Raw genomic sequence first — 22021 nt, forward strand, 5'->3', positions numbered from 1 at the left:
GTCAATGCAAAGCAGCTGGGGCGCCAGCAGCCTCCTCTGGGCGCCGCCCGCAACTGAGCATGCGCGGTCACGACCCGCTCGTCGCCCGACTGGGCTACCCAGAGAAGGAGAGAGACTTGCCCAGGGACACACAGCCACCTCCGTCCCGAGGCCACCAGAACTCCAACCGCCAACTTCGAATTGCGGCTCCGTAACTTAGCGGCTAGGTGACCTGGGTGAGGTCACCATGTGTGAGCCTTGGAGCTGTTACCCAGAAAAGAGACCGGTGGAAGGACCTCCTTTTTGGGGGGAGCGGTGAAAGTCAAACTAGGGCGCCGCGCGCCGTGTCCTGTGTGGGTGGGGCCTGGGCGTCTGCGAGAAGCCACAGTCCGCGTGCGCTCCCTCGCAAGCCAAAACCTGGCGCGCCACGCCTCGGACTACACAGGCTCCGAGGCGGCAGCAAAGTTACAGCTCGGTGCAGGCTGCAGGCGCCCGTCCTCCTGTCATTTTAACCAAAGGGCTAGTCCAGCGTCCGAGACCCCAAAGGCAGGGGAAGGGACGCTGTACGCATTGCAGGCCTGGGGCTTATGAGGACCCCAGAAACGCCGGACACGCACACAGCCACCAGCTTGCTGTGTGAGCTGGGGCCAGTCGCTTAATTTCCTGGTGGCTGGGGCTCCTCACCCACCAGCTGGAGGGTGGTGCCCCTGGGCGTAGATCGATCATGTATCCTGTAGCTGGCTACCACGGACCCCCGTCAGTCTTCGCGCCCTCCCTAGGCTCAGGGTTTGCGGAGACCGTGGCGCGGTGCAGCCGGCTCTTTCCTGTCCTCTCCCACCGTCCACACCTTTCCTAGCCCGGCCCTGGTGCGACCCTGCGAGGCAGCCGCTCCTGCCTCGGGCCTGGCTACTGTAAAGACCCGGAGGCGTTCTGCGGGCTGGATTCCCTGCTGTAGCGCAGGAGTCCCTGCTGTGGCGCTGGGACTGCAGCACAGGTTCAGGTGCCGGGTCCCGGAGCCTCCATCTTCCTGGCCCGAGCAGGGTAACCCGAGAGCACGTTACTGGCCAAACTGCCACTGGCACGTGGCTCTATTACCAAGTTTAAGCACAGTAAGCAATATTAATATTATACCTCTCTGCCTTATAAAAGTACTACTGGCTTGGTGAAGTGTCTTAAAAAAGAAAAGATTTTTAAACATCACTCCTTATTGCACCTAAATAGTAGAATTTTTTTCTGCCTTTGCTCTGCAATTTTAAGAGGTTTTCTTTCCAGGTAGAATCTGGAGCTCTGTAAATAAAGGATACTTAATGGAGAAAATGCTTTGAGCCGCCAGAGTTCATGGAAGTTTGAAGCGCTACCTCTGCTCCCCGCCCCGCAGAGTCGTCTGGCCTTGACGACTCCCGGCGGCGCTGACCTTGCCGCTTCTGGGGCTCCAGGCAGCTCCGGTCCTCTCGGCCCTCCCCTGCTAGGCAGGACCTCCCTTGTTAGTCCTTGGGCCATGCACTAAATGAGGCGGTTGGGGCTGGGGGATCAGCTGGCCTGAAAACCCCCGTGTGCCCCGCCCCACACCTCGCTGACTGCCGGGACTGCCTTGTGCTGTCCTGAACTGGTCACTTACCGTCTCTGTTCCCAGAAAGCTGTAACTGATTTCCAGCTCTGCAATTCTGGGATCCTAGACTTAGAGACCTGGGGCTATGAATGATGCAGAAGCAGATAGGAAAGATAGGAGTCATCTGCCTGCTTCTGGAGTCTCAGTCCACTTTTTCCCATACCCAGAACCTCAGCCTGGGATACTCCAGGAAGTCACAGGCCCTTCCTCTCAGCTCCAGCCACCTAACATCAATTCCACCCTACCTCACCTCCCCCAGCTCTAACCTGCACCTTGAGGTTCCTGAACACTTCTCTACCCTGTGACAGTGGACAGAAAATGGGTCACACTGACAGAAGTAACCCAAACGTCACTGGCATGTGCCACCCACTAAATCACCCAGGACTCCCAGGCCTCTGCAAAGAATCCTGTCCCTACCAGGTGTCTAGAGGGCTCATAAACAATCCCAGTACTGCTGAAAGGTAGGCTGCCTCTACCACACCAGCCATGTTCAGCCTCACTATTCCGTGGCACAAAGTGAAACACGCTTCACCAGATGCCCCAATCCATTTTCCCCAGGTGGAGGGACCCCCAGCCGGAGCTGCTTGACTTCCACAAGACTCAGACTTGTAGCTGAATGTCTGCTTCAGTTCTTACTCCAGGACTCAGGCATGAGGTCAGTGGGGGTGGGAAAGGAGATAAACCAAAGGACCTAGGCCCAGCCTCCCTCCTACACCTGTGACTGGCACAGATTTGTGGGTTATAGGTCAATCCATTCCCAGGAGACTCCTTAGTCCTCATGGCGCCCCTCACCAGTTCATTAGAGGCGTGCAGATGCCGGGTCCCTCACAGCTTTGCCTGTCTAAAATCCAAACCTACTCTGCTTCCACACCTCTTCTACTAAACCTGAGTCTCTATAGGGCCAGTTCTCCCTCCTGGCTTGATCTCCGTCTCCACCCAGGGGTCAGTCATTCAAAGACTGTGCCACCTGCACCCAGTTCTTTGTCTTCCTTCCCTTGCCTTCCCCCATTGAACCATGCTTGAGGCAGCCACAAGTGGGAGAGCTCCACACCCTGAGGTCTGAATCCCAGCTCTGCCATCAATTAGACCTTGAGCTCCTGACTTCTCTCCCAGCCACTGTCCTCCACTGTAAATCTAGGACTACTATCTACCTCAGAGAGTAAATGGGCTCACTGATGTCAAATGCCTAGAGCAACAACTCTAGCCCCTGAGCCTTAGCTGCCTTCTCCCGGGTCCGTTTAACATCACTTTTCTCCAGTCCTGCCCCCGGACTGCTAAAAACTGGTGGAAGAAATGAAATTACCATGGGGATTAACAGCCCTACAAATCTATGGCATCTGACTTCATCTTCTTTCCTCAAACTTTCAAAATTTTGTATAATATAATTTTAAAATTTCATTATTTTTAAATTATACATTTTATAATTATACACATGAATACATACTGGAAAAATAGTTTTTAAGAAATCCGAATTAAGCAGAAGTATATAAAGTCTACAGAGGCAAAGGAAAGTCTTTCTTCCTTCCCCACTCCCTTCCTTCCGTAGAGGTAACTTTTGTTAACAGTTTGGACTGTGTGCTTTCAGACCTGTTTCTACATAAAATATATTACACACACACACACACACACTTGCACATGCATACCTATTACAATATTACAGCTACAGTGAACATCCTTGAATGTAACTTTTTTTGGTAGGATGAACTCCTAAAAGTGGAATTGCTTGATCTCAAGGTATTTTATCCCCTTCACCCCCTCAGCTCCAGAAGGGATGAGGAGGAATGAAAGAGAGAAAGGCCACCAGAAGCTGAGAGACTAAAAAGGAGAACTCCCTGGATCCCCTCTCTGCCCCTAGAAAAGGGGAGTCCAGCCATCACCAGATACAAGGCCTTTCGGTCATCTCCAGATTCATGGGCTCCCTCATCTTTATTTTCTCTTGGTACTTCCAAGCCTTTAGTAAAGTGTTCTTGAATGTTCTAGCCTTTTTTAGATAAGGGAGGGACCAAGTGACCACCCTTAAGGGAAAACTGTAAGGAGGGAGCAGCACCTCTGGGGCCAGAATAGTAAAGGAGTAAAACCCCAGGAGGACCCTCACTCTACCTCCAGAGTTCAGGCGTGCACCTGCATCCATCTCCCTCCAAACCTTGGTTTTTGTAGTTCAGCTGGAGCCCTGGATTAATACCTCAGTATGGACTCCCTTTCTCAAAATGACCTAATTAACTGCCACAGTCTCAGACTTATCTTCCAACAAAGGGCTCTGTCCCCAGTGCTCACCCCACACGCCCTCTCCTCTTGACTCTACTCCTGCTTCCCACCAGGCAAGGGAGTCAAATCCTCTCCCACTTAATGGATAAAGTCCAAGATTCTCAACACTGCTATATTTTTAAATGTCAGAAACCCAACTTCATTGAGCTTAGCAAAGGTAGGTACTTAGGGGCTTAGGGGTTCACGTACCCAAAATACAGGAAGGTCAAGATGAACTCAGCAACACGGACCCAGATGCCACTAGCACTCTCACAGTCCCGACAGCTTGACCTTCCTGATGAGGTTTTCTGTGATGATGAAACCAAAGCCTTTGGAATTCCCCGCCCTCCACCTTCACAGCCCCATGACTACACCGTTGGTTTCCACGACAGCAAGGAAGTTTCTTGTCCAGGGTTCTTAATAGGTAGTGTTCTGGGAGGTGTCTGTTCTTACCCTAAGGGCTGGCTTCATGAGTGTGAAACCTCTGCAGTCACAGGGCCTGAGTCTACAAGGGTCTCACTCTTGGTTTAATGCTCTGATGTCACCATCTTGACTTTTTTTTTTAGACAGAGTCGCACTCTGTGGCCCATGCTAGAGTGCAGTGGTGTGATCTCGGCTCTCTGCAACCTCTGCCTCCCATGTTCAAGTGATTCTCCTGCCTCAGTCTCCTGAGTAGCTGGGATAACAGGTATGTGCACCACCATGCCCGGCTAATTTTTGTATTTTTAGTAGAGACGAGGGTATCACCATGCTGGTCAGGCTGGTCTTGAACTCCTGACCTCAGGTGATCCACCCGCCTCAGCCTCCCAAAGTGCTGGGATTACAGGTGTGAGTCTCTATGCCCAACCGAATTTTTTTCTTTAAATAGACATGAGGTCTCACTATGTTGTCCAGGCTGGTCTCAAACTCCTGGCCTCAAGCAATCCTCCAGCCTCAGCCTCCCAAAGTGCAGGGATTATAGGCATGAGCCATGCTGCCCTGCCTGAAATTATTAATCATTGTTGAACGAAGGGCCCCCACACACTTCCTTTTGCAATGGGCCCCACAGATTATTCAGCTAGTCGTGCTCATCTCTGTCCCCCTTAAAAGTGCACCATTTAGGTGCACATAGAGGAGAGAAGCAGTGTGGGAGTGTGTGGGAGTAATGTGGTGGCTCTGGAGAAATTCACAGGGTCTGCTCAAGCAAGCCATGTGGTTATCTATTATAATAACAAGAGTCTTCTCCCCTCTGTGCCCTGGGCCGACTCAGCCCTTTGTCTCACTCAGCAGGTCCCAGTGGGTAGGCCAGGCCTCAGAGACTATCTCGTCAGGAAACAGGCTGCCCAAGGGCCCAGGGACACGCTGAGGTCCCACAGCTGGATGGGCACAACCAGGACACCAGAGGTCCTCCAGCTTTTGGCCTTTCTCTGGGGGTCTTCATCCCAATCTATCCAGCCTCCCAACTGCCCAGCCTGTGACTTTCAGCCAAATTCCAAAACAGCACTTGGCTAATGGCGGCTGGGATCCCTGCTGGCCACACCACTTTAGTGGGGGAACAGGGGAGAAGTCCAGGGTCTCCTGGCCTGGAGGAGGGGAGCAGTGTGTCAGGACAGCCCCAGATGGGACCCATGACAGTGATGACACCTGCCAGCCTGATGCTGCTAGACTCCCTGCCAGGCACTTCACACGTGTTAGCTCATTTAACTCTCAACAGCTCTGTGAAGTGGTTACTATTACCTTTGCTGCTCCTCCATAACTCTCAGTTCATTTTACAGATAAAGACACAGGTTGTTTTGTTTTGTTTTAGAACCAGGGCTGATGTCCTTAATAAAACACAAAACTCATTCTTTTCAAAGACTCTTAAAAATACAAGGATGCTTCTTTAGTAAATGAAGGGCATTTCTTTCCAGCTGAGAGCCTTCAAGATACTTAATAATGAAGCATGAAAACATTCCTCAGGGCTGGGACTCGGCAGGTGTATTTTTGAATATCCTAAGAGCAAGAAACACTTTACTGGAACATAACTAATGGAACTAGAAATAAAATGAGGGGCAACAACCATCGCTGCTATTATCTAATGTTGTCAAGATGTTCTGAGAAGTGCAATGAGACATGACTTAGAAATGGGAATGCAGATGTTGGGACCAGAGATAACATTCATCATTAGTTGCAGGTGACATGACTTTATGTCAAAGATGCTTGGCAATCAACTCAAAAGTCATTAAGACGAAAGAGTTCTCTAAAGTGGCCAGATTCGAAGTCACTGCTACTGTATTCTAGAAATATTCAATTGGGAAATAAAATATAAAAAAAACACAGTAAGTGCTGAGTACTATGTTGGCCCTCATATGGAACCTAAATCACCCAGGCCTCACCTGGGATTACTGGAATGGTCAGAACCTACATTTTTCTGGTTCTTCCTCTATCTTCTAACACAGGCCTCCAGCCTCCAACAAGGTGTCACCCTGTTATATCTGGGGGTGTCTAAGGGGAGGTAGTGAGATCACCCCATCACTATCCCTACCCTGATGCCCTGTACCATGTAAATGGCTGAGCCCCAGGCACTGACTCCTCGTATGGGAAGGCTGAGGGCCTGGAAGTTCCTCTGGGTTTCAGGCCTCAATGGGGAAACAGCACACGTCCAGGGGACTGAGTCTTGGTTTGTCCAAGACCTCCCTCACAACCCGCCACTCCCCAACACACCCAGCATTCCACACTGTCTCCTGCATCCTAAAGCTACACCATTCGTGCCCTGTGGCTGACAGAGTATCTGGACAAGGAGCCCGAGACTTTCTCTTGAGGACTCAGACTAACTCCTGCACCAGGGTAGGACAGAGACATACCTGAGCCCTGCTGGCTTCCCCATTCTCCTCTCTCACGCAAGACATGCTTCACAAGCCCACCATAGCTTTGGCTAAAGCTGGAGGTTGCACAGAATCATCCCCATCTACACCTTCCCAAACCCCCGCAAGGTTGGCATTAGCATCGTTACTTGACTGGAGAGGAAATGGAGACAGAGAGGTTAAGTAATTTGTCCTTGGTCATGCAGCAGATGGCAAAGTCAGGTTGCCAACCGTGGCCTGCCTGACACCAAAGCCCAGAATGTCTCCACTGTGTAAGAGCTCCCATGAAAATAAGCTTTGGTAATAAGTTAAATATAGGAAACTGAGGAGCCAAACATCACCGATGCTTGAGAAGCAGAAAACGAAATACGATCTGCCCCAGAGCAACTGAGGGCTGCTTCATTCCCAGGGTAAATGTGAGGCAAAATGCAAAGCAGCACATTGGTTACCAAAAGTATTTGAGGCTTTTTAAATATCAGCCGCAATGATCGTGAATCACTCTTTTTAAAGTTCTTAATCCAAAGTGACCCTCCTTTTCTCCCTGGCTCCCCTCCTGATTCAAGTCCCCTCTGCTGGCCTGAATCATCCACTCCAAGTTCTGGTACGCAGGCCTGCCAAGTCCCATAGGAAAATTGTCATTCTCTTGTCAGGGGAGATGTGTCCTGTGTAAGTGTCCCCAAGCCTGCTTGAAGAGAAGATTCTGGAGGGGAAGATTCTGACCTTAATGGCGGTGCAGCTGGAAAAGTCAAGGCGGTAGGCTGGGCCTAGTCACACCCAGAGTCCCAGATGAATCCTTTAAAATGTGTACTCTTTATTGAGTGCCTTTTTCATCACTGAGAATATAGTGATGACAAAATAGCCCCTGACTTCACGGAGCTCATAATCTGTTGCGGGAAGCAGACATCATGCAACTACATGAGCGTATAATTATTACAAGATGATGAGGGCTGTAACGTACAGGAAGCTGTGAGTGTGTATCACAGTAGGGACTGACTTAATCTTGGAGGGGGAGAGTGGACACCAAGAGCACCTCCCTGGACTGAGACATGAGTGGATCACTGTCTCCATGCTCAGCACCCACTCATCCTTCTTAGAACTGTATCTGATTTTCTTCAACTCAAGTTATGGCCATGGCAATTGGCTTAGAGATGGGCACATGAGCCAATCTAGAGTTAATGGGTGTTGATGGCAATGGTTAAGCCCCTGATAGAGACATACCTAAAGTCAGAACTATGTTTAGACTTTTAATTTCTGCTTTTGCTTAAGTCATTTTGGGTCTGGTTTTTAGTCTCTTACAACCAAAAATATCCCACCTGGACTAGGGGGATAAGTCTGAAGTAATGAGATTAAAAAATATGGGAAATAACATTCCAGGCAGAGGTAAAAGAAAGTACAAAGGCCTTGAAATGGAGGAAGGAGCATGGCATATTCAGGAACTGAAAGAGGGCCAGGATGGCTAAGAACAGAAAACAAGGGGCTTAAGTGGAAAAATGAGGTGGAAGAGGTGGACAAAGCATGAAGTCAGACCATGCAGGGCCTTGTCAGCCATGGAGTAATACAAGTCCACACTCAAGCAGACAGGCTCTAAATGTGAAGGAGGTAGCCCCAGGTCAGAGAAGAGGCTCCTGGGAGGAGTCCATTCATCCCCATCATTGGCTGACAAGATAAATAATGCCTCCCACAGAAAGAGAGAGATCTATTTTTCAAATGTATGTATACACCTTTGTGTTTGGTAAATTATGTGGTCATTCAAAGATGTTGTTGAATTCATGGGGGCATTTGCCATTTCACATTTTCTCAGTTGGGAATATAGAAGCACAGCTACCAATGTAGCTCCTTGGAAATTGGAGAATGTCTTGGAAGTCCAAAGGAGTCTTAGTAAAAGATCTGTGAAAGCCCTGGCTACCCCTAGAAGGGTACAGTGGGACCCTGATGCAAGGGGGCCTAGGAGCTTATTGCAAAGGCTGTGGCTAGAAGTATTGAGATTATTGTGAAGGTGATGATGGTGATGATGAAGATGGTAATGAATACAATTGCAGCTGACATTTGTTTAGCCCCTTCTAAGATGCTGAACACTGCTACAAAGTCCTTTATAATGATTTTCTTCTTGAATCTTTACAACAATACCCTGAAATGGGTGTATCATCATTCCTATTTTATAGATAAGTAAACTAAGGCTCACACCAGGGAGGTGACTTGCCCAAGATCACAGGGTAAAGACCCAAACCCAGGCCTCTCTGAGTCTGAAATTTATGCTATTGATCATCATCTTACATGTTTCTGTTCCACATATGATCTGTTGGGGCCTCAATCCATTCCTTTCCATCCCCGTCCTCCAACCAGTTGGTTTTTAATTGGGTCTGGCCAGTGGAAGTACTGAAGAGATGAGAAGCCTGGAGGAAGGGAAAAAGCCATTCTGGCTCTGCAGTGTCAGTGGCTCTGGCTGGATTAGGGGCTGGATTACTGTGTAGGGTGGGGGCAGCCCCTCTAGCAGCTCAACAATGACATGTACAGGAGCCTGGAATATAGCAGCTTCCTAATCCCTGGGAAACATCCATGTCTTAGTCCATTTTTATTGCTGTAAAAGAATACCTGAAGCTGGGTAATTTACAAAGAAAAGAGGGCTGGATGTGGTGGCTCATGCCTGTAATCCCAGCACTTTGGGAAGCTGAGGCAGGATGATCGTTTGAGCCCGGAAGTTCGAGACCAGCCTGGGCAACATGATGAAATCTTGTCTCTATAAAAATACAAAAATTAGCCGGGTATGGAGGCATGTGCCTGGCGTACCAGCTACATGAGGGGCTGAAGTGGGAGGATCACTTGAGCCTGGGAGGTGGAGGTTGCAGTAAGCTGAGATCATGCCAGTGTACTCCAGCCTGGGTGACAGAGTGAGACCCTGTTGAAAAGAAGAGAAGAGGAGAAGAGAAGAGAAGAGAGGAGAGGGGAGGGGAGGGGAGGAGAGGAACAAGGGAGGGGAGAGGAGGGGTGGGATCTATTTGACGTACATTCTGTAGGCTGTACAAAAAGCATGGCACTAGCATCTGGTTCTGGTGAGGACCACAGGCTGCTTCCCCTCATGGTGGAAGGGGAAGGAGAACCAGTGTGTGTAGATCACATGGCGAGAGAGGGAGTAAGAGAGATGGGGAGGGGCCAGGCTCTTTTTAACCAGCTCTTGTGAGAACACTCTAATAAAGCAAAAACTTGCTCATTGAGGATGAGGACGGCACCAACACATTCATGAGGGATCTTTCCCTGTGACTAAAACACCTCCCTTTCGGCCCCACCTCCAACACCGGGGATCAAATTTCAACATGAGGTTTGAGGGGACAAACATTCAGACTGTAGCACCCCTTATCATATTTTTGTTTTCTAGCCCTTTCAACAGCTTTGTAACCAATCCTCATTAAAACTTGAAATATCTCTGTGGTTTCCATTTTCCTGGCTGGCCACTGACTGACACAATCTCATTGACGGGGTGCCTGATAGGGGTTGCTACTCTTATTCGCAGATGGTATCACTGCCAGCTGCTGCCAGAATAGTTTGCTGAGATCAACAAACAGCAGATAAGGCAGTGATGGCATTTGAACCTGCAGCCGGCCTGGAGAGCACTTGCCCACTGTGCCCTTGAACTTCTCATTGGCATTCCACTGGGGCTGGAGGCATAACAGACGTCAAGGGCTTGAGTCAGCTCAGAAAATTACATCTCAGACTGGCCATGGACTTAAGGCGATTTTATATATTTTTTGTTTTGTTTTGTTTTTGTAGATATGAGGTCTCGCCATGTTGCCCAAGCTGGTCTAAAACTCCTGGGCTCAAGCAATCCTCCTGCCTCTGCCTCCCAAAGTGTTGGGATTATAGATGTGAGCCATTGTGCCTGACCCTTAAGATGATTTTAGAAGGAAAAGTTTTCACGGAGAGTCAGATTCTTAGTTCCAGGCTCGAGTTGCTCTAGGCCATAAGCAAAAGGTTGTGATGATATAGCTTGTCCAAAAGTAAGAACCAAATTTACCCCCTGACTGACACCAAGTCCTGTGGGACTTGACTTGAGGAGATCTCTCTCAAGCTCAGGTCACCATCTGTGAGGGGAGGAGCTGAGCCATAAAAGACACAGTTTGTTTTCTGTCCAGCCAACATCCATTCCTCCTTACCTACTTCCCACTTTTCTTCCTGTCCTGTATAGACCCTTCCCATACACAGGGGGCAAGGTTGATTGGTTTCAACCAACTGTGGTCACTCCTTTCGCCATGTGAGAGATTGGTTAGTCATGGGCATGTGACACAACCATGGCCAATGAGATGTATGGGGTGGTCTTGGGGGATGGTGTGGAGAGGGGCTTCTGAGAAAGTTTCCTTCCTTCTAAAAAAGAGACACGAGAAAGATACCTAACCATTTTCTGCCTCTGGAATGATGGGGCGAGAAAGCAATACCTGGAGCTGTTTCAGCTATCTGGCCACCATGAGCAGAGCTGCCACCACCTGGGGATGGCAGAATGGAAAGATGGAAAGAACCTGCGTCCCTGTCCCAAGTGTAATCACAGAGCTGCCGAAATTAACCAACTCTAGAACCACCCAACATTTGAACTCTTTGCTATGTGGTGTAATACAGCTTTGTTGTTTAAGCTATTTCTAGTTAGGTTCTCTGTTACTTGCAGCCAGAAGCATTGTACTTTACATATTAGGCCATTAGTCGAATCCCTCTGTCTTTTTTACATGTAACATTTTGTGATTCAATTTCTTCTCTTTTCAAAGAAAGAAATTAAGGTTCGACAAGAGAGGAATAGTTGAAGACTTTGCCATACATATGTGGCAGAGCCAGGACCCCTGGGCTCCCACATTCTCTCCCACTGTATCCCTTTGCCCAAGCCCTTTATATAGCGATGGAGATTATTGCTAAATAGCTATTGTTTCTAAGAAATGCTTCAGTGTCTCACTCACCTATAGCTTCTCACAGATGCAAAGGATTACAGTATTGGATAAAGATGACCCTGGATCATTTCCTGTAGCCTGCCCCTCTACATGTTATGCTTGGGACCCTGCAGTCTGCCCCCTGCATGTGTGCTCTTGGGACCCAGCAAATTACAGAAGTCTGAATGGGGGGCAGGGTGCTCTCTTTCCCAGCACATCATTACCAGGCTTGGCAGCAGTGGTGCTGCCAGCATCTGTGGACCACCCAGCCACTGTGCTCCCAGCTGCAGCTGATCCAGAAGATCAGAAGGGGCTGAGTTCACACATGCTTCTCCTTCTGCAGTGTGAAGGCTTGCCAGGGCCCACATGAAGGTGATGGAGGACTCAGTGAATCCTGATTTTCTGGCCTATCTTTGGTAGGAGACCTGACTTGTATAAATTCAGTGCTCTCCTGGCCCACGGTGGCAACCTCAGCAATTCTCCTGGTTGCTAGGAATCTCTGCTGGAACTAGTCCAATACCAAAGTTAAGCAGGGAATCTGAGAAAGGAGAAGGATTCTGTCCTTCCACAGAGACTCGGCCACAGAGCCAGCTGTAGAAGCTGGCAGAACCAGAGTCATATCATTGCTATACAAGCATTTTTCTTTTTCTTTTTAACTAACCATGACTATTTGTGCATATAAAAGCCACGTTTTCTCTCCCTTCACAGTGCCTGTTCTTGGATCCTAGAAGACCAGGTCAGGTTTTTGAGGTTCAAAGTGAATGTCGCAGAGGGTGCCCCAGCTCAGGAGCCTCCTTTCCCTCTCCCCTTAACTGGGCTGATGGGCTGGGCTTACTCTCTGGGATCAGTCAGGGGCTTTGGTTGTAAGTCACACAATCTGACTCTGCCTACCTTAACCAAGAAAAAGAACTTTTGGGATAAGATATCAGAATGTTCTCAGTTACAAGTAAAATCATAACAGCAGGACTTCTTACATCACTTAGCAAGAAGTCAGGCAACAGATTGTTCTCAAGATTGGTTCCACAGCTCAATTAGGTCATTGTGGTAGCAGCTGCCAAGACGGCACCAATGCTGCCCACCTCCTGGTAGCAGTGCCTCCCATGTTAGAAAGGGTTGGTCTGTGTAACCAATAGGAGACTGCAGAAGTGACAGCATGTGACTTTCAAGGCTAGCCCATAAAAGACATTGTGGGTTCCACTTTGTTCTCTCCCTTGGGTCACTCATTCTGGAGGAAGCCAGCTGCCATATTGTGAAGACACTCAAGCAGCTCTAAGGAGAGGCCCATGTAGAAACGACCTCTGCCAACAGCCTTGTGAGTGAGCCATCTTGGAAGTAGATCTTCCAGCACCAGTAAGGCCTTCAGATGACTGCAGCCTGAGAGACCCTGAGCCAGAACAACCAGCTAAGCCACACCAAACCAGGCATCAGACTGAGTTTTTGCATCCCACCCTCACAACACCCATGAAGCAAGCTTTATTATTACTCCATGCTGCAGAAGAGGAAACTAAGGCTCAACCAGGAAGTGGCAGAGATGGGATACAACAAGGCCTCTCTTCAAGGGTTAGATGGGCCAGATGGGTTCTAGCCAGATGGGTTTGGGAGAGATAGCTCAGCACTGCTTACCTGTATAGGCTTCAGAAATCCCCTAAACTATGCCCCTTGTCCTGGGTGTCTTGGTCCCCATTGATTCCTCAAGTACAGGGCTCTGCTTGTATCCTCCATACCAACCAACAGCGGACCAGAAAGGAAATCCTTACTCCAAGATTCACTAAATCTGAGCCCTTCTTTCGCCCCAGCCTCTGAAGTCGGTCTGTCCCTAACCCTGCCTGCATCTTCATTCCCTGGACTGGCAGTCTACCCTCAGACTCACCCACAAATCCAGACAGTTCCTGGGTTGCACAGGTGCACCTGAAGCCAGTATTTCCAGGAACAGCGACACTTTCTTAGAAACAACAGTCACCTGGGACATAATGCAACCTATGGAACTTGGGTCTCATAGGTTCCCTTTCCAAGGTGATGGCCCCCAGAGAGGTCCCCGAAGGAGCAAGTCCCATACAGGGCTGCTACCAGGGACAATGTCTGCTGCCAAGTCTCTCCTAGGGATTTAGGCTGACGCAACTTTTTCTAGGATTTAACGTTCTCTTTCTTTTTGGTCTCTAAGTTCACTATTATGTCTGTGTCTGAATGAATTTGTGCAGTTCATATGTAAATTGACAAACAGCTGGGAGGGGAGGGTCAGAGCATGACAGGGTGTCAGGCCATCACTATCCCTTTAAGAACCAGTGGCTTTCAAATTGCTTTTTAGGAAGGAAACCCTTTTGCTAAAGGAAGCAAGAGCAAGAACCACTCTGGCTGAAGCCTTTGGTGAGGTGGGGGTAGAAAGTTTACCATAATGTCAGCCACTCATCCCCCAAGGCAGCCCCTGAAGCACCTGTGTGGAAAACATTTTAACTTTTCAGGACTAACACCTGCTCTCCGGTGTGCACGAGTAGCAACATAACAAAGCAGATCTCCAACACCCCAGCATCCTCCAAGGCTTTAGACCTATTTCTCTATCTGTTAGGATTTGCTGCAGCTGCAGGTCATAGATAATCCAAAATAACAGAAGCTAAAATGACATAGAAGGGCCAGGCATGGTGGCTCATGCCTATAATCCCAGCTACTCAGGAGGCTGAGGCAGGAGGATCACTTGAAACCAGCAGTTCAAGACTAACCTGGGCAACATAGCAAGACCCCCATCTCTAAAACAAAAAAAAGCATAAACAACTTAGCTGGGCATAGTGACGTGTTCCTGTAGTCCCAGCTACTCAGGAGGTTGAGACAGGTGGTGATATGGTTTGGCTGTGTCCCCACCCAAATCTCATCTTGAATTCCCACATGTTGTGGGAGGGACCTGGTGGGTTTGAATCATGAGGGCAGGTCTTTTCTGTGCTGTTCTCGTGATAGTGAATAAGACTCATGCGATTTGATGGTTTTAAAAAGGGGAGTCTCCCTGCACAAGCTCTCTTCTCTTGTCTGCTGCCATGTGAGATGTGCCTTTCACCTTCTGCCATGATTGTGAACTGTCAGTCCTTTAAACCTCTTTCTTTTGTAAATTGCCCAGTCTCAGGTATGTCTTTAACAGCAACATGAAAACAGACTAATTAGGTGGATTGCTTGAAACCAGGACCTCAAGACCAGCCTAGGCAACATAGCAAGACCCCCAGGAAGATTGCTTGAGCCCAGAAGTTCGAGGCTGCAGTGACCTGTGATCATGCCATTGCACACACCAGCCTGAGTGACACAGCAAGACTTTGACTCTAAAGAAAAAATAAATAAATAAGGTGGGCACGGTGGCTCACACCTGTAATCCCAGCACTTTGGGAGGCTGAGGCGGGCAGATCACTTGAAGTCAGGAGTTTAAGACCAGCCTAGCCAACAATGGTGAAACTAAAAATACAAAAATTAGCTGGGCATGGTGTTGGGCATCTGTAATCCCAGCTACTCAGGACGCTGAGGCAGAAGAATCGCTTCAACCCAGGAGGTGGAGGTTGCAGGGAGCCAAGATTGCACCACTGCACTTCAGCCTGGGTGACAGAGCAAGACTCTGTCTCAAAAATAAATGCATAAAATTACATTAAAAAATACCAATGACATAGAAGTTTGTTTTTCTTTGAGATCACTGACACTTAAAGGGATTAATCAGAGATCTAGGCTCAGGACCCTTCTCTATAGAAACAATTTGAGTAACCTAAAATCGATGTGCCTGCACCATTCCAGCAGTCTAATCTTTTTTCCCGCTGCCTCCCTCCAACTTAGCAACCTAATCTTGTAAGATTTTCAGTGTGTGACTTCCACCTTAGGGCTCCACAATGGCCTCTATCACACTTACATTCTAGCCAGAAGGAAAGAGGAAGGGATGGAGAATGTGACCAACTATCCTGGCTTGCCCAGGACCGAGAGATTTCCTAGGACTCTTAGTGCTAAAACCAGTAAAGTCTCAGGCAAACCAGGACAAGTTGGTCATCCTAGAAGAAGTGCATGGCCCCTCTCTTAGGTATACTTTGGAAGTTATATAGCATGTTGCTTTCATCTCATTGGCCAAAACTTAGTTATGTGCCCCCATCTACTGCAAAGGAGGCCAGGATGTGTTGATTTTATTCTGGGTGGCCATATATCCAACTATACACTTATGAGAAAAGAAGGGAAAATGGCTATTGGAATCAACAAGCAGTCTCCAGCCTAAATCCAGAGAGGAGACTTCCATATACTGCCCCCAAAAAAACTGCCATGCAAGTCTGTATTAGTCCATTCTCATGCAGGTAATTTATAAATTACCTGAGACTGGGTAATTTATAAAGGAAAGAAGTTTAATTGACTCACAGTTCTGCAGGGCCAGGGAGGCCTCAGGAAACTTACAATCATGGCAGAAGGGGAAGCAAACACATTTTTCTTTACATGGTGGGAGGAAGGAGAAATGCCAAGCAAAGGGGGGAAAGCCCTTTATAAAACCATCAGATTTTGTAAGAACTCACTCAACTCACTATCACGAGAACAGCATGGGGGCAACCACCCCCAATACTCAATTGTCTTCCACCAGGTCCCTCCCATGACACGTGGGGATTACGGGAACTACAATTCAAGATGAGATTTTGGTGGGGACACAGCCAAACCATATCAAGGTTCAAGCACTGGGATTCCATACTGAGGATCTTCAAAGGCAAGGAAGTTTCAAGCCTCACAGGTAAGACAAAGAGGGAAGCATCAGTCATCCCCTCCTGCTCCTATGTTGGCAGTCTGCCTCCAGCTGCAGACGCAGTTGCTTTTCCAGCCTCCCTTGCAGCTACAGCATGGGCCTTTGGCTTCATCCCAGGATAGAAAGAAATATCTGCTGGGGGTCTTCTGTGGAAGGATTCTTCCCATCTGATGAATTCATGGGAGGAAAAGCCTTTTCTACTAGTCATGGCTCTCTCTGGGTATAACATCCAGAACTTCAGCAGCCATCTTGTGACCACAAGGGGTCAATCCAAGGATAAAACCAAAATAACAGAGCAGAGAGGTGGCAAGAGCCAGGGTCATTAATACCATCATTGATGCCTGGATTAATCCTGGAGCCATTTACCCCTGGAGTTGCTACTATGTGAGTTATTAAAAATCTCACATCATGTAAAATATTTTCTATTGAGTGCACTGTCACTTGCAGTTGATATTGGATAATGTCAACCATTCTAACCAATAAAGAGCATGTCTCCTACTGAGTGAGAGGAAGGAATAGGTGATCTCTGTGCAGCTGCTCCTGCTGGGAAGATCTGTTGGGGCAATGAGCGCCCTGAAAGGAGTGGGCAATCTTCCTTCATCATCTTCCTTGCCTCCTTCCCTCTTTCTCTTCTTTTCTTCTTCCTTCCCTCCTTCCTTCCATCATTCCCTCCCATGCCCTTATCTTTTCCTTCCCCTTCCCTTCCTCCCTCACTAGACATCAAGCTCTAAAGATACTGTTTTAAACTAGATGGACACAGTTCCTGTCCCCAGAAGCATACTGACACATATGAGATAGATGATTAAACAAGACTTCATGAGGTATGACAGGGGCCAAGACAGGAGAATCAGGGTGCTGTGGGAGGTCCAGAACAGACTCCAACTCAACTTGTGAGTTCAGATGACTTCCTGGAGAAGACGGCCACTTGCATTCTGAGGGATGAGTGGGAGTTAGGTACATAAAAGAAGGGAGTGGTCAAGCATCTGGAGCAGCCTGTGGAAGAGCTGAGAAGAAGGAGAGCGCGACTCCTTCAAGGGACTGAAAGCAGCTCAGTGAGGCTGGAGCTAGGACAGGGGAGGGGCTGTGCTGGGAAATGGCTAGAGGTGAAATGGGTGGTTATCAGGGACTGGATCCAAGCATCCTCGTGAGCGATGATGAGGAGCTGGCACTTTGCCTGAAAGCACCAACTGAACCATCTGCCTCTTAACCACCCACTTGCCCTGCATGGCTCAGCTGCTGTCCAGGTCTCATCCAGGCCCATCATGGACTGGCCTGGTGTGCAATGGCTGATAGACAGGCTCAGGGTGCAGCTGGACCCCAGGTAGGTACCCTCCCTGGCCACGCCAGAGCTGAAGAGAAGCCAGCCCTGTCCCATGTGTGTTATGGGGTGATGGGCCACTTTTTGAAAGGGTGTCCCACCCCCCACCATGTGTGCACCACTGACTATGACTGTAGTCCCTTCCCTGCTTCTGAAACTGGACTCCTGCTTCCCCACCCCTCTATCTAGTCAGGGAATATTCTGACAGCCCATTCTAGCAGGAGCTTAGGATGGAAGATTGGAAGCTCCCTGTCCAAGGGAACACAAGTGGATGCCCACTCCTGGGGAGAGGGTATATAAAGACCCCCAGCTATGGGTCACATGGGGCATCCAGTGGTGGTAGCCACTGCTTGCTGGTGAGCATGAGAGTAAGGGGTGTGGTTAGGGATAGCCTGAGGGATTGCAAGGCTGGAGTGGTTTGGCCTGTTTCCTGATTTTTTCTAATTCAATTTAAATCTGACTGTAAGCCACTATCCCACTGAGCTGGCCAGAAATTCACTCTCAGACATATCATTGAGTCTCCTTTCCCCATTCTCAAGATTTTGCCAAGTTCCCAGGGTCTTAGGCAGTGCTGAGGTCTCAGGCTGGCTCCACTGGTCACACCAGCAACTGCAGAACATCCATCATCCCAGCCTTGTGGCACCTCAGGCTTGGTGGCTCTGCTGATTTGGAGTCACCTTTGGAACGTGGGAATTGTCAGGGAGGGGTAAAAGCTCTGTGCTCAAGTCTGCTCTCCCTAGGTGTATCAGGCAGCCATGCCCTCTAAGGTCTTGTCACTTTTGGACACTGCCTAGAGTCAGATTTGGGACCTCTCCTCCCTAGGGGTTTGGGACCCCCAGCCCTAGTCATACTCTGCCCCTTCCCCTTCTAGGGTACAAATCTCTTTCTCTCCCTTCGTCCTGCTCTCAAAGGCCCACCCTTGGCCTAGTGCAGTGGTTCACATCTGTAATCCCAGCACTAGGAGTTTGAGACCAGCCTGGGCAACATGGTGAAACCCCATCTCTACTAAAATTACAAAACATTGGCCAGGACTGGTGGCATGCACCTGTAGTTCCAGCTACTCCAGAGGCTGAGGTGGAAGGATCACCCGAGTCCAGGAGATGGAGGTTGCAGTGAGCCCTGATCACGCCACCACCCTCCAGCCTGGGCGACAGAGCAAGACTCTATCTCAAAAAACAAACAAAAAATCACTAGCCCACCCTTTCTTTCTTCTCTCCAGGACACCTTACAGAATCTCTATAAAGAGTCAAGGAAGGCTGGGTGCAGTGGCTCACACCTATAATCCTAATACTTTGAGAGGCTGTGAAGGGAAGATCACTTGAGGCCAGGAGTTCGAGATGCCTGGGCAACATAGTGAGATCTCTGTCTCTGCAAAAAAGAAAAACTAGCTGGGCATAGTGGTGAGCAGTTGTAGTCTCAGCTACTCTGGAGGCTTAGGTGGGAGGATCACCTGAGCCTCGGAGTTGGAGGCTGCAGTGAGCTATGATCACACCTTTGCACTCCAGCCTGGGTGACAGAGTGAGACTCTGTCTGTAAAAGTAATTAAGAAATTAAAAAAAAAAATTAGGTCAAGATTATTACAAAAGACAGAAAGACCCACCAACTTCCAATAGCTTTTATGCTCTGACCACCAGAAATACCCAAGGCAAGGAAACACCACGGGACTTACTCTCTGCTTGAAAGAGCCAGGGAGGAGCAAATATAAACCAAATGAGCACAAGGTAATATCTCAATGAATCTTCTCACCCTAGTGGTTTGATGAAGGGCAGTATCACTGTCACAGGCGTTGTTGTTGTGAATCTCAAACTCTCCCTGGCTATCTCACCTGGTGACTTTACCTGGCATGAGCTTCCCTCACCCAACATCTTGGAGTACTTGGACCACCTTAAACTGCTCATGTATTAATTAACTGTCATTAAATGATGCTGCAGTTACAATCTCAGAATCTTAGTGCCTTACGACCATCAAGGTCTATTTCTTAGCCAGACAAAGTGGCTCACACCTGTAATCCCAGCACTTTGGGAAGCCAAGGCAGCAGGATCATTTGAGGCCAGGAGTTCAAGACCAGCCTGGTCAACATAGCAAGACCTCATCTCTACAAAAAATAAAATAATAAAATAAAATATTAGCCAAGTGTGATGGGACATACCTGTAGTCCCAGCTACTTGGGAGACTGCGGCAGGAAGATCCCTTGAGCCCAGGAGGTTGAGGCTATAGTGAGTTGTGATCATACCACTACACTCCAGCTTGGGCAACAGAGTGATACCCTGTCTCTAAAAAAAAAATTCTCTTTCACTCACAGAATGAGTCACCTGAGGTTGCTGTGGCTCTATTCCATGCATTTATTTATCCTGGAATCCAGGCTGAAAAGAGAAACCCCTTTCTGAGTCACGCTGTTCGCAAAAGAGGCAGGCTGGTTGGATGGCTCAGAGTACAGCCTTGCATTCAGATAAGGCTGGGCAAAAATCCCTGCATTGTCAGAGTTAATGCTTACAACATCCCTACAAGTTAGGAGGTGATATTCTCATTTTACAGATGAGAAACCTGAAATTATCTTGCCTGAGGACACACAGGGATGTGAAGAGGTGGAGCTGGAACTCAGCCATGTATGTGTCTGGCTCCAAAGCCCAGGCTTTCACTCACCCTGCTATTCTGCCCCTGCAAAGCAAATTCAGGATCTGCCAGTTAAACACACTGAATTGAGAGTACGTGTAGTTAGCACTGTTGTCGCTCAAAACTCCACTAAAAAAAAAGGCTAAAGAAGGAAAAGATTTATAAATCAATAAGTACGGAGAATGAGAGCAGCAACAGGAGAGATAAGGAATGTTAACAAAGTTTTGGAAGCAGAGCTGATAAAGTGGAACAGTGAAGCTCAGGAACTGGAGGCACCTATTACTGCAAAAGCAAGGGCAAAGGTGGGGTTGAAAACAGGAAGCGGAGTTGAAAGCCTAGAGCCCCAGGCCCACCTGCCCATCACCCACACCCAGGTTCCTTCTCCTCTGACAGGAAACTGGAGTTTTATCCTATGGAGACATTGAACCAGAAAAGCAGGCACAACGCACAGGCCAGGCACAGTGGATCACATCTGTAATCCCAGCACTTTGGCTGGCTAAGGCAAGTGGATCGCTTGAGTACACGGGTTCGAGACCAGCCTGGGCAACATAGTGCAACCCTGTTTCTACTAAAAATGCAAAAATTAGCTGGGCATGGTGGCACATGCCCATAATTCCAGCTACTTGGGAGGTTGAGGCAGGAGAATCTCTTGAACTCAGCGGGGTGGGGGCGGAGGTTGCAGTGAGCTGAGATTGCGCCACTGTACTCTAGCCTGGGCAACAGAGCAAGAACTTGTCTCAAAAAAAAAAAAAAAAAAAAAAGCAGGCACAGTGCAGTGTAAAATGTTCTGTATTTTAAAGAAAGATTAAGGGAGAGTTCATAAACTGAATGTTGAGCACCACCTCCTCCCTCTTTGTGCCACTGTATTCCTAGAATTTTCTCTACCCTATGTGTACCCTCTCCAGGCAGGAGACTGGAAGATTCTTCTCTGGAGAAACATCATGACCCCAGAAAAGAGATTTATAGGTACTGAAATCCAAGAGTCCCCCCCATTGAAATAGATGCTCCCAGCCCAGTTATCTCACAGTAAGATACACTAGTTGATAAGCCTTATCCCTCCCCAACTCCTCAGTGTTTAAGCAACTCTTCAGGGACTCATTATTACGTATGAACATAAAACAAAGGGTCACCATAGATTTGAGGACAGTATCTAATATGGAAGACAGAGATCAAAACAAACAAAACAAAAAGGAATGGAGGGCCCTGAGACAATGCACATGGACAAAGAAAAATGCCTTGAAACTATTAATATTCTCAGAGACACAGGAAATGATATTATTCACATGAAACAGGAAGGGCATATTAGAAACAAAGAAAACCCAACCATAAGGGAAGAGCTTTGGAAAGTTAAAATTACGATAGCAGGAAACAAGTTGATAGAAAAGTTGGAAGACAAGCTTAAGGACAATTTTCATAAAGCAAACAAAATTATAGAGAAAGAACAATAAGAGAAGAAAGGTAAAAAATTAAAAGATAAATTTGGAGGGTCTAACATTACAAAAAAAAAAAGGAGTTTCAGAAAGAGAAAACAGAGAAAATGAAAGAGAGAAAATTAACAAAGAAAGGATACAAAGCTTCCCTGGCTGGTCATGGTGGCTCATGCCTATAATCCCAGCACTTTGGGAGACCAAGGTGGGCAGATCAATTGAGGCCGGGAGTTTGAGACCAGCCTGGCCAACATGGCAAAACCCCATCTCTACAAAAAATACAAAAATTAGCTGGGCATGGTGGCACAGGCCTGTAATCCCAGCTACTTTGGAGGCAGAGGTAGGAGGATCACCTAGGCCTGGGAAAGTC

The sequence above is a fragment of the Colobus angolensis genome, unplaced genomic scaffold (genome assembly GCF_000951035.1).
Source record: "Colobus angolensis palliatus isolate OR3802 unplaced genomic scaffold, Cang.pa_1.0 Scaffold534, whole genome shotgun sequence".
NCBI classification, from domain to species: Eukaryota; Metazoa; Chordata; class Mammalia; order Primates; family Cercopithecidae; genus Colobus; species Colobus angolensis.